Genomic DNA, 18,569 nt, shown 5'->3' on the forward strand with positions numbered 1-18,569 from the left:
AAAAGTGTCTGAGGAACAAAAGGCGTTTGTGCTTGGCCAAACTAAAACCAGGATTTCCAGGGCAAGAATCTTGACAACATTCATGTTTGTTCTTATCTGCTCGTACGTATCTTTAGCACCTATTAACTTTAGTTTGTCAAAAATATTGCACCCTTTTTATGCTTACTAAGTCATCTCTATATGATTTAGCAGCTTCCACATGTTATTTCCGTTATTTAGGCAGCATAAATTAGCATAACAATGTATTCAGTAGTACTCCAACCATGCAATCCATACTGTTGTTTACATCCAAGTATCGCCCGTATGGGCACGCATCCAGGTAACTGACCAAATCAGTGTTTCCCCTGCCATTATTTTAGGGGGGCCATTATTTAAGTTGGTCTGTTACTTAATTCGAATCGCGATATGGACTAGTGTCTGTGAAAACTGAAACGCAAAAAGACCGTTTAAATATGAATCCTGCATGTTCCGTTTGCCTCTGTATGTATGAATGGCGGAGACGCGTTTTTTTTTTTCACTACACGCATACTGAAGTACACCTGACGCTCCCGGTAATTTCTGGCCTTTGCATCTCACATGAACTCCAATAAATAAATCTCCAAAGCTGCGGTGAGTGTCACTTTTTTTCAATTTTACCGTTTCATTAGTGAAACTAGCATCATATCTGTATACACACTGAAACTTCACGGCAACCTGTTAAAATAAAAGTACGGTTTAACATGTAACAGAACAATATTTGTATTACTTTTGTACAGTATAATGTAGGTGTTTATATATTCCCATTCAAATAATTTACATAAAACAATATATATGATAAAAAAACTTATATTACAACAAGATTCACCACTTAATTGTAGAAAAAAATACTACAATTATTATTAAAACTTTTTTTAACTGAATATAATTTTTCTTCCATGTATTAATTTTAACAGTAAAGCTCTGTTTATTTTTATTTTTATTTTTAAGGGTTTATTTTTCATTTGATTAAAAATAAATCAATGTTTTTGCTTTCATTTGATTATCAGAAAAATTAAAACAAGAATTTCTGAAAAAAAGCAAAAGATTGTAGGGCCCTATTGTTCAAAATGTTGAAAGTTTTGGAATTATTTTTTGACTGAAATAAATGTTTTCGTTATTACACAAAGTAGGCTAAAGTACCGGGAAAAAAGTAACGTTGGCTACCGGCAACCAGCACCCCCCCCCCCCCCCAAAGCTGTAAACCTAGGGGAAACACTGTTTAAGTGCAAACGTAACGTCACATTTACCTCAGAAAAAACATACTCAGGTACTATAAACTCATTAGTCAACTGAAAAATTAACTCTAGAGATGAGCATTTTGATTCTACTGTTCTTCAATATTTAATATACTGTATGTTTGAATAAATCCTTCAAATTTTTATGAAAGCCATTTAAAAGTTTTTGTTTTAAAAACACTGAAGTAGAAATATAGTGTATTTAAAGTTCTAACTTTATTTTTTTAAAACCCTAATTGAGTGTAAGTTAAGTGTATAAAATCAGCTAATTACAACATTCAATATTACAGTAATGTAGTACCAACTCTCATGTATATTTTACAGCATTAGTTGAGAGATTTTGTTGTTACTTGAGAAAATTTGCCATGCACTGTATCTGATATATATATCCAACATAATCAATAATAAATCAAATCGCAAGCTTGTAAAGCATAATCAAATCAAATCCATTTAATTTATTTCAAAACCCAGCCCTACTAGACAGTATGCAATTTGGTACCCAGCTATTGTGGTTATGAGTCAGTGAATCAATAAATTAATGATTTGTTTAAAATGTTGATTCATTCAGCAATAAAACACCACTGTGGTGTGTTTGCTTTGAGATGCAAATGAGTCTACTTTGACTTCATTTGCCACTATATTTGAGCAATAACTAGAAATACTTTGTCTAAAATGTTTATTGAACAGTTGTATGAAATCGATATCACACTCACAATCATTTATGTGCCAAAAATGTGCCCTGATTTCTTCTCTGATAGTCACGACCATCTCCCACACTTTTGTTTCCCAGTAGCGCAACTCTGTTCCAAGCTTTACTGCTCCCATCTAATGGCAATAAACAGATAACGAGTGGGCTGTCTGACAGGAAGCAAAAGCTTGCTGCACTTCCCCTCCGTGATTGAAGGTTCTAGATTTACACAAAAGGCTCTGCAAAGCTTCATACATCTGGAGGAGGCAGAGAACACACAACATCTGTCCTGCTGAGATGAGAGGGGGCCTGGAGAGAACAGCGCTGGAATGAATGTTAGACCACCAGTGAGAAAATATTGTCTGTATTACTGTCCTATTCAATATAAACTTAACCAATGACGGAAGGCACAGACACTCTCATATGTATGGAAACAGATGCTAATATTTTAATTATGGCTGTCAATCAATTTAAAATGTATTTAAATGAGTTACCTGATATGCTAATTAGTTAATCTAATTTATCACAATCGTTGGAAGATCTATGTATGAGTCAGTTATGATTTATGTTCAAATGTTTTAATTCTTAATGCATTATTTTTAGATAAATAATGCAAAAGTACATTTTCATATTATGCATTCGGCAGACACATATCCATAACAAATTAATTTTTATATTAAATTATATTATATTATATTATACAACACTTTAGTTTGGGGACCAGTTTTCACTATTAACTAATTACTTATTAGCATGCATAGCATAATGGCTGTTTATTAGCGCTTATAAAACACATATAAATACTTTATTCTGCATTAACATATCTTAGATCCCTTAACCCTTCCTCCTAATAACTACCTTATTAACTATTAATAAGCAGAAAATTAGGAGTTTATTAAGTCCTACTTTTTTTGGGAGAATTTGTCCCCAACCTAAAGCTATATTATATAATATTATATTATATTATATTATAAGCAGAAAATTAGGAGTTCATTAAGTCGTAGTTCATAGTTAGTTAATAATGAGAAATGATCCCCAAACTAAAGCGTGACTATATTATATTATATTATAAGAATTAAATTAGGAATTTATTAAATCATAGTTAATATTAGTTAATAGTGATAATTGATCCCCAAACTAAAGTGTGACTATATTATGTTATATTATATTTTAAGCAGCAAATTAGGAGTTTATTAAATCGTAGTTATTAGTGAGAATTGGTCCCCAAACTAAAGCGTGACTATATTATATTATATTATATTTTATTACAGTATTATTAGCAGAAAATAAATAGCTTAAGTTATAGTTAATAGCTAGTTAATAGTGAGAATTGGTCCCCAAACTAAAGCGTGACTATATTATGTTATATAAATTATATTATATTATAAACAGCAAATTAGGAGTTTATTAAGTTGTAGTTAATAGTTAGTTAAAAGTGATCATTTATCTCCAAACTAAAGTGTGATTATATTATGTTATATATTATTATATTAAATTATATTATATCATATCATAAGCAGCAAATTAGGAGTTTATTAAGTTGTAGTAAATAGTTAGTTAATAGTGATAATTGATCCACAAACTAAAGCGTGACTATATTATATTATGTTATGTTATATTATAAGCAGCAAATTAGGAGTTTATTAATTCGTAGTTAATAGTTAGTTAATAGTGAGAATTTGTCCTCAAACTAAAGGGTGACTATATTACATTATATTATATTATAAGCAGCAAATTAGTAGTTTAATAAGTTGTAGTTAATAGTTAGTTAATAGTGATAATTGATCCCCAAACTAAAGCGTGACTATATATTGTTATATTATATCATAAGCAGCAAATTAGAAGTTTATTTAGTTGTTATTAAGTTGTAATAGTTAGTTAATAGTAATAGTTTGGCCCCAAACTAAAGCGTGACTATATTATATTTTTATATTATTTTATATTATATCATATTATAAGCAGCAAATTAGGAGTTTATTAAATCGTAGTTAATAGTGAGAATTGTTCCCCAAACTAAAGGGTGACTAGGTTATATTATATTATATTATTATAAGCAGAAAATTAATAGCTTATTAAGTGGTAGTTAATAGTTAGTTAATAGTGATAATTGATCCCCAAACTAAAGCGTGACTATATTATGTTATATTATATTATACGCAGCAAATTAGGAGTTTATTAAGTTAAGTTGTTATTAAGTTGCAATAGTTAGTTAATAGTGATAATTTATCCCCAGACTAAAGCGTGACTATATTATGTTATATTATATTATTATATTATATTATTATAAGCAGAAACTTAATAGCTTATTAAGTGTTAGTTAATAGTGATAATTGATCCCCAAACTAAAGCGTGACTATATTATGTTATATTATATTATACGCAGCAAATTAGGAGTTTATTAAGTTAAGTTGTTATTAAGTTGTAATAGTAAGTTAATAGTGATAATTTATCCCCAGACTAAAGTGTGACTATATTATGTTATATTATATTATTATAAGCAGAAACTTAATAGCTTATTAAGTGTTAGTTAATAGTGATAATTGATCCCCAAACTAAAGCGTCACTATATTATATTGTTATATTATATTATATTATATTATAAGCAGCAAATTAGGAGTTTATTAGATTATAGTTAATAGTTATTTAATAGTGACAATTGATCCCCAAACTAAAGCGTGACTATATTATGCTATATTATATTATAAGCAGCAAATTAGGAGTTTATTAAGTTGTTATTAAGTTGTAATAGTTGGTTAATAGCAAGAATTGGTCCCCAAACTAAAGTGTGACTATTACATTATATTATTTTAGATTATATTTTATTTATATTAATTTACAATATATTATTACCTATAATAAGGCGAAGACGCACCCATTTAAATTAATTACTTCCAGTTCAAAAGAAATAATGCCCTTAGTTTATCCCTCAAGCATAATAGTGTTTGGTTGGGTGAATGAGTGAAAGCAAACAACAGGAAGAGAATGTGCGAGAGAGACAGCGAGCTTTCATTAAGGATGTGAGGCAAATGTCTATAAATTATTCAGTCAAACCCTGTTTGTAACGCTACAAGCAGACGAGTCCGAGATTCTCATTAGTACTCTATGGATTACAGAGCGGGAAAGCAATACACGAAGCAGAGAGAAGGAACCAGAGACAGAAAATGTCTAACCATTCCGAAACCCAATGTATTTCAAAGGTGTTTTCTCAGAGGTGCACATAGAGAACACTGAAGTGAAGGGGGAAGGGATGGACGGATACAGGGAGATGACAGAGAGCGGCTGGTGGCGACAGAGAGGAGGGGGGTTATCGAGCTCCAGCAAGTGACAGCCAGGTGCTAGCCGTGTCTGTATGGATCATTCACATCCCACGGGATCCACAACAGCAGACACATACATACACAGCCAGATTCCAACAGAGATAAAACCGATGCCCCATATTGATAATCCTTTACAAATGCCAAACATGTTCCAAGCTGTGAGAGTCCAACACATGGTGAGAGCCAGCCTAATCTACATTTTATACAAATATTAAACACCTAGCAGCTCTCCTGTTTTTGCAATCGCTCTCAAAATGAACACACACACAAATCAAAACAAATGCACAATACTCTCATTAAATCCTGCCTTCCTTCCGTCTTCCAGGAGGCTCCAGAAAAACAGCCCTACTTCAATGCATCAGGAAGCTCTCCTCACTATGTACTCAAAGAATTACATTAAGCAAGGTCTTATGCACACATTCACACACACAAACAAATAATGGAGAGGAGATGAGCTGGCTATATGCCTGAGAGGAAAAAGGAGCCCGGCAGTTATTCCTGCACTGCAGTAATAGCAGCAACAGAGCCATTTAAAAACCCAGCGACACAGTCCAAGCACACATGTATGGTACGGATGCATACATGCACAAGAAAAGACACAGAGCGCTATGACAGGCTGAGATTCTCACCTGGACTAACGTGCTACATGCCTCCCAGAGCGTATGAGAGTGTGTGCATCATCGTGAGAGATGGAAAACGATAGAGGGACAGAAAAAAACGAGAGGAAGACAGATAGGGAGAGGGAGAAACAGAGACAGCCCCAGAGTGACAGAGAGAGAGAGGGAGGAGGAAAGGAATTCCTCTTACCTAGCATGTGCCGTGAATGCTGCTCCCCTCCCGTCTACCAAAAACACGCGACCCTCCCTTCCTTTCTTTGAACTTCAACCTGATAACGCAAGAGGGGGAAAAGGGGGAGGATGAATTTGACTGCTATAGAAAAAAGGGAGAGAGTAAAAAATTACAAATAACATGCTGAAAAATACTTTTCAAAAGTTGAGGTTTTTAATGTTTTTGAAAGCAGGATCTTATGTTAATCATGGCTGTATTTATTTGGTCAAAAATACATAAAAATGTACAAATATTGAAAATTATTTTTAACATTTCAAATAACTATTTTCTATTCTAATATGTTTTAAAATGTTATTTATTTCTGTGATGGAAAAGCTAAATTGTCAGCAGTCATTATTTCACTCTTTAGTGTCACATGATGCTTCAGAAATCATTCTAATATGCTGATTTAGTTCTTGAGTATCATTTTTTTATTATTATCAATGTCAAACACATTATGCTGCTTAATATTTTTGTGGAAATCATAATTCATACTGCCGTTCAAAAGTTTGGTATCAGTAAGGTTTTAAAAGAAGATTATTGCTCACCAAGGCTGCATTTATTTGATCAGAATCCAGAAAAAAACAGTAATATTGTGAAATATTATTTCAATGTAAAATAACTATTCTCTATATGAATATATTTTAAAATGTAATTTATTTCTGTGATGCAAAGCTGAATTTTCAGCAGTCATTACTCTAGTTTTCACTGTCACATGATTCTTCAGAAATCATTCTGGTATGCTGATTTATTTTTCAATGTTGAAAACCGTTTTGCTGCTTAATATTTTGTTGGAACTTGTGATACTTTTTTTAGGATTCACATTTGAGATATAAACTCACGATTGACAGAAATAAAGTAAGAATTGCAAGAAATGAAGTCAAAATTGCAAGAAATAAAGTAAGAATTGCAAGAAATAAAGTCAAAATTGCAAAATATAAACTCAATTGCAAGAAATAAGGTCAAAATTGTGAGATATAAATTCACAATTGCAAGAAATAGTCAGAATTGCAAGAAAAAAACTTGCAAGATAATTGCAAGAAATAGTAAAAAATGCGAGAAATAAACTCACAATTGCAAGAAATAAAGTAAGAATTGCAAAAACAGTCAAAATTGCAACATATAAACTCACAATTGCAAGAAATAAAGTCAGAATTGCTAGAAATAAAGTCAAAATTGTGAGATATAAATTCACAATTGCAAGAAATAAGGTCAGAATTGCGAGACAAAAACTTGTAATTGCAAGAAATAGTCAGAATTGCAAGAAAATTGCGAGAAATAAAGTGAAAATTGCGAGAAATAAACTCAATTGTGAGAAATAAAGTAAAAATTGTGATATAAATTCACAATTGCAAGAAATAAAGTCAGAATTGCAAGACAAAAACTTGCAATTGCAAGAAATAGTCAGAATTGCAAGAGAATTGCAAGAAAATTGCGAGATATAAAGTGAAAATTGCGAGAAACTCACAATTGCAAGAAATAAAGTGAAAATTGCAAGATATAAACTCACAATTGCAAGAAATAAAGTGAAAATTGCAAGATATAAACTCACAATTGCAAGAAATAAAGTCAGAATTGCAAGATAAAAACTTGCAATTGCAAGAAATAAAGTAAAAATTCCAAGTAATAAAAAAATTGTAAGATATAAACTTGCAATCACAAGTAATAAAATCAGAATTGCGAGATAAAGTAAGAATTGCAAAATATAAATTTGCAATTGCAGAAAATAAAGACAGAATTGCAAGATATAAACTCGCGGTTGAGAGAATACTTTTAGGATTCTTTATTAAATAAAAAGTTAAAAAGAACTTCTTTAATATATAAAAAGTTAAAAAGAACAGCACTTATTTAACCCCTTAAGCTCTGCGGCTATTTGGGGGATTTCCGCCTGCATTTGGCCTACCTAAATTCAAATGGTTCCCCTATACACATACAATGGAGGAAATTAAAAAAAATGGTTTCAATGTATAGAAAACCTTTTAAACTACATAATATCAGTGTAATTCTTTACAAATGACATTATATAGATTTCAAATATTACAATAAAAACTAAAAAAACATAGGCGCTTTTTGATTTTTTTTTCAAAAGTTTTTTTTTGAAAGTCTATAACTCAGGATTTAGGTGTCTCAGTTCTTTGCAAATTGTTTTGATTGATTCCACTAGGTCTCAGGATATACCAGAAAAAAGATTTTTTCATATAACAGTTTCTAATTGAAAGTTATTGAATTATAACCGAAGGGAGTCGCATTGCCCCTTTTCCCCCTTTTTCCCCCTAAAAGTGTCCTTCTGTTTCTTTGCAAAAACAGGCTTTATAAAGCACATTATTGAGAATAGAATATAATAGAATACTATTTTACTATGTGCCATAGCACTTTTCATGATAATTGACTGAATTATGTTTCATTTTTATGTTTGCCTGTGTATTTACTGAAACACATACTGTACTTTACTGTCAACATTCAATATACACTCAATACATAGCTTAGCAGATTGTTTTGGTGTCCTTTACGTTTCAAAGTAATTATAAGAATAAAACAAACCTGAATAGAAGCACTGTTATACTTATAGACGCGCTTATGAGCCGCGGATCCTCTGCTCTCCATGGAAACGGCCCGTTATTTATTCATTTAGCGTCTATTTTGGATAATTGAGACCGCTATATTCCTCTGAGACGCCAACAGACGCATATCTCCGGTGTAAGAGTCCAAAAACTACATATCCCACAATGCCCGGCACCGTCGAAGCATCTTTTGTGACCCGGGACCTCTCCATGGCTCTGGTTCTTCTTCGCGTCTGGAGAGGCTGAGCTGTCATCGTTCACACCTCGGAGCAGCACGGCATGCGGTCGGAGGGTGTAATCTGATCTACTGACACGCTCTAAGTGCAGCCGCAGACACACACACACCTGCTTGAGCGGCTCAGAGCGCGTTTGGAAAGCCGCGGCCGAGCGCATCTGGCAAAACAACGGTTTCTCAGCAATGGTGCAACGCAGAAACGTGAAAATGCAGAGTTTAAGAGGTTAAAATAAAATGTTAAAATATTAAATATTCTCTGCATAATAAAATAATAAATTCAGTGTATTTTGTTAAGGATGTTCAGATATTTCACAAGAACAATCTACCTAACACTGTTCGGGAGGCAGACATACTCTGTCAGTTTAAATCTAGATTAAAGACCCATCTCTTTAACCTGGCCTACACTTAACACATTTCATAATCCAAATCCGTTAAAGGATTGTTAGGCTGCATTAATTAGGTCAACCGGAACCGGGGACACTTCCTATAACATCTGATGTACTCGTTGCATCAGAAGAAGAATGGCATCTACGCTAATATTAGTATCTTTCCTTCTTATTCCGAGGTCACCGTAGCCACCTGAATCCAGATCAGACGGTCACTGCAGTCCCTCGGATCTAGTCCGTGCCCATCAGCACCCAGAGATATCCTCTACAGCCCTGAATGTCAGCAGAGACCACATCAACTAGATGAGCCCCAGAGACAGATCCTCAGTGAAGACCTCATCACCTAGACGGCCATCGACGCAAGACGGCGAAAACCAGATGAGTCCTCTCCAATCTGATTTTGTGGCAACTTGGAACTCTTGCATCTACATTAATATTAGTCTGTTTGTTTCTTATTCCCAGGTCACCATAGCCATCAGTTCCAGTCCATATCCAGATCAGATGGTCACTGCAGTCCCCCGGATCCAGTCCGTACCAAGAGCAGATGGTGGATCAACAACTGTAGCCGAATGTCAGCGGAAAGAACTCCTACCCTAAACGGCCACCGGCACAAGGCCATGGGAACCAGATGAGTCCTCTCCAATTTGACTTTGTTGCAATATGGAACTCTTGCATTATTATTGACATTTTATTTTATTATTTTAATACTGTAAGGTTGCTTTGACACAACTTGTATTGTAAAAAGCGCTGTATAAATAATCTTGACTTGACTTGACTTGACAAGACTATGGAAAATAAGACATACTGATTAATAAAAAGTGCATAGATACTGGACAGATGACTTATTTGGCAATGGTGAGATATTGGTCCTGGAGGACAAGAAAAATGCATCAGAAAAAGCAGCAAAGATGAGTCAGAAAGTAAGAAAACAGTCCTCATACTCTTTTGAATGTTCACTCCACTGCTGCAGTAACTCCTCATGCCCTCCTTTTGACACGGACCATCTGAGAATTGAACTGCCGACGACCGGTGCCTCCGATGAAATGACCCATGCAAAGGAGGTCTCTTGGTTTCTCACCCTCTTCCTCTTGTGTAATTTTTTCCCGTTATACACTCTCTCCCCTTCAATAACTTTTTCTCCCTCAATAACTTCCTAATAACATACTTTCTGAAAAAGTCGTTTTTTTTATTGCTGAAGTTAACGTTCCTTCCTCTCTCACTGTGGCCCCAGGAATATGTCAGAATTGTGGGGGGATCCCAGCACGAGCAGTGTAATCATTAGTACTGGGTGGAGGTTAACCATTAACAATGCTACACCAGATCTCCACCACAACTTATCTTCTCACAACACTTGCGCCTCAGCTCAATTGTTGAGGTGCATGCTACATTAACATTCGGGACTAACAAAATCATTCTGGGCTTATGAAATAGTTCATTTACACCCACATTCAGTCCTTCCAAAGCCATTTGATTGCATCTTCCATGTAACAAATAAAATTATTTAAAAAAATAGCCTAGTCACTCTTTACAGTGTAACAAAATTTAATGAAGCCTGAGGCTCCAATGACAAAAAAAGTGTGTTATATTTAAATCCTTCTGAAGCCATATGATAGTTTTGTGTGGGAGCAGACTGAAATTTAAGTTGTTATTCACTAAATTATGATATCTGACCTAGTTCTCTTTGGCATTCATTTGAGTCTTTTGCTTCTCAAAAATGGTGGTTGAATCATTTACAAATGACTGATTTAGTTCTCAGCCTCAACTTGCAGATACAATGATCTGGTTGCCACAGTTAACAACTCACAGGAAGGAAAGATTTTCAGCAATTAAAGAAACAGTTTGCCCAAAAATGAAAATGTTGTCATTGCTTACTCACCCTCATGCCTTTTCAAACCTATTCATGTTTGGAACACAAATGATTCATCATTTTTTGTCCAGCCATTTAAAATTTAGCTATCAACATTTTAGTACATAAAGATATTGTAGATGCAGCTTGAAACTTTTGATTATCTATGGTTCAATCTATGGTCAAATATGATAAGAGAATATTAAAAATATCTTTTTGTTACGAAGATAAAAGATAAAAACTCAGAATTGCGAGATATAAACTCGGAACTGCGAGAAATAAAGTCCAAAATGCGAGATATAAACTCAGAATTGCAAGAAATAAAGTCCAACTTGTGAGAAATAAACCTGGAATTGCAAGAAATAAAGTCATAATTGCGAGATATAAACTCGCAATTGCGAGAAATAAAGTCAGAATTGCAAGATACAAACTCAGAATTGCAAGAAATATGAATTGTGAGATATAAATCTCAATTGCGAGAAATAAAGTGCAAATTGCGAGATATAAACTCAGAATTGCAAGAAATAAAGTCCAACTTGTGAGAAATAAACTCAGAATTGCAAGAAATAAAGTCAGAATTGTGAGAAATAAAGTAAAAATTGAGAGATATAAACTTGCAATTGCAAAAAATAGTCAGAATTGTGAGAAATAGTCAACATTGTGAGAAATAAAGTCAAAATTGTGAGATACAAACTCACAATTGTGAAAAATAAAGTCAGAATTGCGAGATATAAACTCGCAATTGCGAGATATAAACTCGCAATTGCTAGAAATAAAGTCAGAATTGCGAGATAATTCAGTTGTGAGAAATAAAGCCAAAATTGTGAGATATAAACTCACAATTGTGAAAAATAAAGTCAGAATTGCGAGATAATTCAGTTGTGAGAAATAAAGTCAAAATTGTGAGATACAAACTCACAATTGTGAAAAATAAAGTCAGAATTGCGAGATATAAACTTGCAATTGCAAAAAATAGTCAGAATTGTGAGAAATAAAGTCAAAATTGTGAGATACAAACTCACAATTGTGAAAAATAAAGTCAGAATTGTGAGATACAAACTCACAATTGTGAAAAATAAAGTCAAAATTGTGAGATATAAACTCACAATTGTGAGAAATAAAGTCAGAATTGTGAAATATAAACTGAATTGTGAGAATTATGGTCAAAATTGCAAGAGATATACTCGCAGTTCTGAAAAACAACGTCAGAATTGTGAGAAATAAAGTCAAAATTGAGAGATATTAACTTGCAATTGCAGAAAAATCAAGTCAGAATTATGAGAAATAAACTCACAATTGCGAGAAATAAAGTCTGAACTGCAAGATATAAACTCGCATTTGCGAGTATATCCCGCTATTCTGATTTTATACAGTAACTTGCAATTGAGTTTATATCTTAAAGTCGCAATTACCTTTTTATTTTTTTATTCAGTGGTGGAAAGTCTTCCACAGAAAGGCCACCTCTAATGCTGTCAATGAAAAGGATTCATATGAACCCATTTTAAAATGACAATCAAAAGTTAATTAACCAAAAACTGTTATTACTACAATTACTGAATTGTGTTTTTTAATATTTGTAGATTTTATCATCATGGATTTTTTTTTTTTTTTGATGGTAAAAAAAAGAGGACTGTTGTTATGCTGCCTCATGATGATGCCATTTCTATCATCCTTGAGTTTGGTATGTGTATGTTAAAAATAAAACAGAAAAAGGAGAAATGATTACACGAACAGGACATACAAAATTAATAATATGTCCCACCTCTATCTTTATGTTTCACATTCCACAATTAAGTACCACAGTGTTACCATTGCAGGCATCTAAAAAATCATGGTACTTATTTGTATGTGCCTGAGAAGATCCCACAGATAAGCCAGCTTGTATTCTTGTCACAGATTCTGCTACGAAGTATTCCTTTTGGCTTTTTCATTTGGAGCAAACAAATTGAAGTGGCCCCTTAAGGAGGAAGCTATTCAACTCTGCAATGCGCTTGAGAGCTCTGTCTAATCACAGAATTGAGATGGCCCTGCCATGACCATATTTCACCTGAGTCCAGAATGAGTCATCGGCCGGTGTCAGAGCCTAGATTAAACGCAGACTTGAAGAAAGGAGGAGGTGTTAAGTGCTCCGGCATATCTAGTGTACACTGCCAGTGAAATACACCCTGTAGCCATAAAGTGCTCTTCCTACTTCAGCCGACAGTGGTCTTGCAGACACTAATAAAAGCGAGCATTCAAACATGCATACAAAACACTCACCCACGTATTCTCACTCTCCCTGATACATATACAGCCAGACAAACTCATGTTCACGCTTCCACACACGCATGCATTGATTTTTAGATCTAGCGAGAGGCCATTTGGTGAGGTGCATTTCTGCCATTTATGTATTGTGAGTTTGGGCTGATCTTTTAAGCAGTCGGAGTCTTTACTCCTGCTGTTCCTTTAACTGTCTCTTGGCAGAATTAGAGGAAAACGTGTGTAAACACTCCGACCCCCTACATTTTACACGCGAGCTGGCTCTCAGTCAAATCCACAAAGACATGCACACGCTCATTAGCGCGGTTGTTGGCTGTGTCTAATAGAAAGGAGAGCGAGAGTGAGCACATAAGCAATCTATATCAGCACTGTTCATAAAATAGGTCACATAAATATGACACGCCAAAACACAGCCATCTTTATCAGCCATAAAAGCCGACAACTTTACACAGCGCAGGGCTGTGTACACACACTTGAGAAACTTATGGCACCATCTATTATTTCAAGGTCCGGCAAAGCTGCAGGATATCATATCGCCCCTAACATATGTCAGACTCACATATTTGCTCAATTTACAGCATATTTTTCCATGTATAGTGTTAACAGTCTCAGTCTGCCCGCCGACCGCCCAGAGGATGTTCAATCACGTCTGATAAATACTCTGGACTTACTACTTTTAGTCAGGCAGAAATTATGATCACATTCTTTGCTGCCTTTTTTTGTGTTTAATAAAATCAGAAATAAAGTCAGAATTGTGATACATAAACTCGCAATTGCAAGAAATAAAGTCAAAATCCTGAGAAATTGTTTAAAAACCATGTAAATGTTTTTTTGTTTTGTTTTTCTCATGAAGGTCTGCTATCAAATTTCACATTTCGCCAAGTAAACATGAAATTTTGAAGTAGAAAAAGTGAAGATAGATCTTTGTTGTTATGTACAACTTTGAGGAATCATTTTTTAGAGTGTATTTTAATCATATGGTCTGGATAAAATAAACTTACAATTGTGAGAAATAAAATGAGAATTGCGATATATAAACTCGCAATTGCAAGATATATAGTCAGAAATGCGAGAAATAAACTCAAGTCAGAACTGCGATATATAAACTCGCAATTGCAAGAAATAAAGCCAGAATTGCGATATATAGACTCACAATTGCGAAAAATAAAGTCAGAATTGCGATATATAAACACGCAACTGCAATAAAGTCAGAATTGCAATATATAAACTTGCAATTGCGAGAAATAAAGTCAGAATTGCAAGATATAAACTCGCAATTGTGAGAAAAAGTCAGAATTGCAAGATATAAACTCACAATTGCGAGAAATAAAGTCAGAATTGCAATATATAAACTCGCAATTGCGAGAAATAAAGTCAGAATTGCAATATATAAACTCGCAATTGCGAGAAATAAAGTCAGAATTGCAATATATAAACTCGCAATTGTGAGAAATAAAGTCAGAATTGCAAGATATAAACTCGCAATTGCGAGAAATAAAGCCAAAATTGCGATATATATACATAAACTCGCAATTGTGGAAAATAAAGCCAAAATTGCGACATATAAACACAATTGTGAGAAATAAAGTCAGAATTGCAAGATATAAACTCGCAATTGCGAGAAATAAAGCCAAAATTGCGATATATATACATAAACTCGCAATTGTGGAAAATAAAGCCAAAATTGCGATATATATACATAAACTCGCAATTGTGGAAAATAAAGCCAAAATTGCGACATATAAACACAATTGCAAGAAATAAAGTCAGAATTGCGAGAAATTGTTTAATAACCATGTAATAACCATGTAAATATGTTTTTTTCTAATGACGGTCTGCTATTTCAGTCTCTAAGAAATTGTTAGCAAAATTTACAAACATTTAGCCAAGCAAACATGAAATTTTGAAGTAAAAACAGTGAAGATAGATCTTTATTTTATTTACAACTTTGAGAAATCATTGTATTTCAGTGTATTTCAAGACTGAAGAAGACATTTTGAAGAATATTTTAACAATGTTTCAATAATGAATGTCAGTGGGGTTTAAAACAACTCTGAACCCTATTGACTAGATTTAAAAAAAGCATTGAGAAAATGCAGTTTCATCTTTATTTTATCTTTATCTTCCTGAGAACAAAAGAAAACTTTGAATTGGCATGAGGGTGAGTAAATGATAACAGAACTGTCATTTTTGGGTGAACTATCCCATTAACACTGTATAATAGCTGCTATCTGAGTGTATATAGTATATAGTCAAAATATCATACGAAAATAAAAAATAATAATATAACAATATCTAGTGTAAAGTGGTGAAACCAGAGACATACTGTAAGAGCCAAAATGGAGGCAAAACCTTCACCACTTGTGCAAATAATACTAATAAAATGCAACAGCAAGCAACAATGGATTGTGGTCTAAGCCAAGACAAACATTTTTCTCTAGCAGAAACAGCAGCCTCCTGCAAAGAAAATTGATGCAGGCTGCACATGTTCCCCTGTAAAAACATAAGTTCAGTAAACACTATGTAAACTGTTCTAACAATTGCAGCAGCCCTGAAGCTTTTCAATACCATATACAATATAGAAAAAGACTCCTTGTCGGATAAGATTTCATCTGACTAGAATGCTTGTTCTTATTTTTACAGTTTTTTTTAATCCTTTTACTCAGAATAACCAAATTTTTCAGGCAGACATTTTCAAATTACTTTGTCATAATTTACTCACCCTAATGTTGTTCCAAACCTGTATACGTTTCTTTCAGCCTGGTTTTGGCCATGGCGAAAACGTACGCGTGAGATGACATACCACCTGGACTACACCTAAACCTACCCAATAGTATGAACAAAAGCGAATGTGACGTAAAAACACAATTGCAAGCATGCCGTTTTAGCTTGTTTTTTGATCTCTCATCTTTTAGTTCTGTCGTGAGTCATGTTTTTCACAGGAGTCATACCCAAGGATTCTACATCCTAAGTCTAATTCCGTTCCGGGTGAGCTTCCGAGCAAGCTTGTTAGTCTGGAAAACGAAACATATGGAGCTGTAATCATAACTGTGTTAGAAAACGATTACAAGTGCTCAAGTGGACATTTCTGTGGACAAATTCTGTTGAAAACTGCAGTGATATGTACTTATTGGCATGTATTCGTCATGCTGAATACAAAAGAAGATATTTTGAAGAATTTTATTTGAAGTCATTTAAGGTTATCTTTCCTATAGAACAGGTCTATACATTGTTCTTTTATTAAACAAACTAAATTGCCTTATGTTATTTATCTTATTTACACGAAGGCATGTCATTTCTGTCTCTACATGGTTGCGCGTTTACAATGTCTCCTCCGCGAAAACACGGGCGGGATCGCGCACTCCATTCATAAAAACGGAATTTACTCTATAGCGCGAAATGCCACGGAATTCTTAGATTTTTGGATTAATAAATCAAAAGTTGGTCTGTCACTTAATTCAAATCGCGATATGGACTAGTGTCTGTGAAAACTGAAATGCAAAAAGACCGTTTTAATATGAATCCTGCATGTTCCGTTTGCCTCTGTATGTATGAATGGCGGAGGCGCGTTTTTTTTTTGTTTTTTTTTTGTTACTACAGGCATACTGAAGCACGCGTGAAGCTCCCGCTAATTTTTGGCCTTTGCATCTCACATGAACAGATAAACTCAATCTCCAAAGCTGATGTGAGTGTCACTTTTACCGTTTCATTTGAGAAAACTAGCATCATATCATACTGTACACAGAAACTAAAAGTACGGTTTAATATGTAACAACAATATTAGTCTTGTATTACTTTTGTACAGTATAATGTAGGTGTTTATATATTCCTATTTAAATAATTTACATAAAACAATATATATGATAAAAAAATATTACAACAAGATTAACCACTTAATTGTAGAAAAAAAATCCTACAATTATTATTTAAACGTTTTAAACTGAATATATTTTTTTTTCCATGTATTGATTTTAATAGTAAACCTCTGTTTGTTTGGCAAAAATGAAAAGGGTTTATTTTTCATTTGATTAAAATCAAATAAATGTTTATGCTTTCATTTGATTATCAGAAAAATTAAAACACCTAAGAATTTCTAAAAAAAAAAAAAAAAAAGCAAAAGATTGTAGAGCCCTATTGTTCAAAATGTTAAAATAGAGAGTTCTGGACTTATTTTTCACTGAAATAAATGTTTTCGTTATTACACAAAGTAGGCTAAAGTACCGGGGGGAAAAAAGTAACGTTGCCCCCTTTGCAGATTACATATTGAAAGAGTTTTTGTTTTCAATTCAAATTATTTAGTTTTAAAGTACTAATTCAAAGCTTTCTATAGATATATTTATCATGTCTGTAAGGCAAGTAGGCTATTCGCTGAGTTTCGGTTCATCATTGTGAAGCACGGCAGAAATTGCTCTTGATCATGTTTGTTTTCTTTATTGTATAAAAGAACAACATTTTGTTGATATTGTGCACAATATTTTGTATTTGTACACAAATAAACATAGACCCTTTACAATTCCGAATGATGTATTATTCTTACTTTTATGAGAAAAAAATGACGGCGTATTTTAAGTTGTTTCCAATGCAAGTGATCGCGTTGGCGCCTCCATGTCCTGTAACCATGCTTTAGCCTCCACTCTCCACACAAACAATTAGATATGTGTCCAACAGCGCACATTTATACTAACATTGTGATATGCTTGAACTATTTAATATTGATAGATTTAATTTTAGTCAATTTTAGGCAATTTGAGAATCAATCAGTTTTGATCAAACACAGGCTATGATCAACTTAGTATCTGCCACTGGCCACTTGGTTATTACTTTAAAAATCAAAAACTTACATTTAACAAGCAAAAATGCTCCAAACATTTTTTTCTGAATTAACTTAATAAAAAACAAAACAAATAAAATCTCTTTGTCATTACAGGCAAAACTGAACCTTTTTAATAGCTAAAACATAGTATAAGCTGTTTTGGGAGAAGGGGGAAAAAGACAGGCTTGGGTCGGAGTCGAGGCCAGATTTGGGCCATGACTTCTGCTAAACTGACGGATAAGGGCTAGGGCCTATATTTGGGGCCTGTGCATACTCACATGAGGGCGAGTAAATGATGACAAAATTTTAGATTAACTATCCTTTTAAAACACTTATTGGTGGCTGAAACATTATCAAACAAGCCATTTTCTTTTTATAATTGA

The 18,569-nt window shown here is 33.6% G+C and overlaps 1 protein-coding gene across 1 annotated transcript in view; it reads right to left on the reverse strand.

Annotated features, from left to right (window-relative positions):
* The window catches only part of LOC141346773 (uncharacterized), a 71,598-nt gene that overhangs the window by 21,391 nt on the left and 31,638 nt on the right, over positions 1-18,569 (reverse strand). Inside the window, exon 2 of the mRNA XM_073851727.1 lies at positions 6,066-6,144. The gene's annotated coding sequence lies outside the window, so the exon portion shown is untranslated. The remainder of the gene's footprint in view (positions 1-6,065; positions 6,145-18,569) is intronic.

This window comes from Garra rufa, chromosome 12, assembly GCF_049309525.1.
Source record: "Garra rufa chromosome 12, GarRuf1.0, whole genome shotgun sequence".
In the NCBI taxonomy this organism is placed as follows: domain Eukaryota; kingdom Metazoa; phylum Chordata; class Actinopteri; order Cypriniformes; family Cyprinidae; genus Garra; species Garra rufa.